The sequence below is a fragment of the Euprymna scolopes genome, chromosome 6 (assembly GCF_053919585.1).
Source record: "Euprymna scolopes isolate OS-2025 chromosome 6, ASM5391958v1, whole genome shotgun sequence".
Taxonomy (NCBI): Eukaryota; Metazoa; Mollusca; class Cephalopoda; order Sepiida; family Sepiolidae; genus Euprymna; species Euprymna scolopes.
In genome coordinates, this window is record NC_136487.1 from 65,675,410 (window position 1) to 65,676,406 (window position 997).

The window sequence follows — 997 nt, forward strand, 5'->3', positions numbered from 1 at the left end:
TTCCTAAGCAAAACCTTAGAGGCTGTCGTCATGAGACAATTGAAGAGATGAAAGAAGCCGTGATGAGTGTCATTGACACGCTCACAAAAGAGGACTTTCATGGAACTTTGCAGAAGTCGTTGGAACGGTACAACAAGTGCATTGCACCCGGAGGAGATCATGTCGAAGGGGACTAGAGTTTCATGTGTGTACTATCAATAAGTTTCCATACGTAAAAAATGTCTGGAAACTTACTGAAGGCACCTCGTATGTATAATTTCAATGTCCTATGCTAATCTTCATCGCACATCCCTTTTTCGAATAGTTTTCTCTTTTTGTTCTCCACCTATAGTACTTTTTGTTCCTTCTCCAGCTATAGTACTTAAAAAAATGTGACTGTATGGTTTTGGAAAATATAAAGCCAACCGAAGATATTATTTATCCTTCTCTTCCAAAACAAAAAGTGTGTCTTATAGCATGACATCCGTTCGACGCGAGAAGAGGTCATAAAACATCCTTTCTCCGTCACCAACCCACATATCATTATATCACGTTCTACAACGACCTTCCCCTCTCTCTCATCCGACCCGGGCACTACTATTCATTTTGTATATCTCTTTATCCCCTACACCTTTCTCGACCGTCAGTCCAATCGGTCGACTTTACGAAAGTTTGGCGGTTTCTGTCGGGCAGTCGTTGTCAACTGTTAAAAATTATTCTGAATCTTTAAAATACACAGCTCGCGTCCAGGTAAGAACTACTACTACTACTACTACTACTACTACTACTACTACTACTACTACTACTACTACTACTACTACTACTACTACTACTACTACTCACTGGGAGTTCTCTCGCAGGTCGTCATCAGAGAATGCTCACTGACAGCAACAGTTGGTGTTACCTGGAATCTGCGTGACTACAAGTCTCCCCATATTTTCAGTACTCTCCACCTCTTTCGATAGCCTTTTGCAAATGATTTTGCATTATCGCAACAGCCGTTTGCCTTTGACTTCCT

At 41.2% G+C, this 997-nt stretch overlaps 1 protein-coding gene across 8 annotated transcripts in view; it reads left to right on the top strand.

The window, feature by feature from the left end:
- Positions 1–495: 495 nt before the first annotated feature.
- The window catches only part of LOC145277675 (bestrophin-4-like), a 315,957-nt gene continuing 315,455 nt past the window's right edge, over positions 496–997 (top strand). For 4 of the 8 annotated variants that reach the window (XR_013868194.1, XR_013868195.1, XM_080129344.1 and 1 more), the window contains exons 1-2: positions 497–729; positions 840–997. The exon at positions 840–997 is cut by the window's right edge and continues 93 nt beyond it. The gene's annotated coding sequence lies outside the window, so the exon portion shown is untranslated. Of the gene's footprint in view, positions 730–839 lie in introns of all 8 variants that reach the window. The other 4 variants (XM_080129342.1, XM_080129348.1, XM_080129346.1 and 1 more) reach the window with 3 other exon arrangements.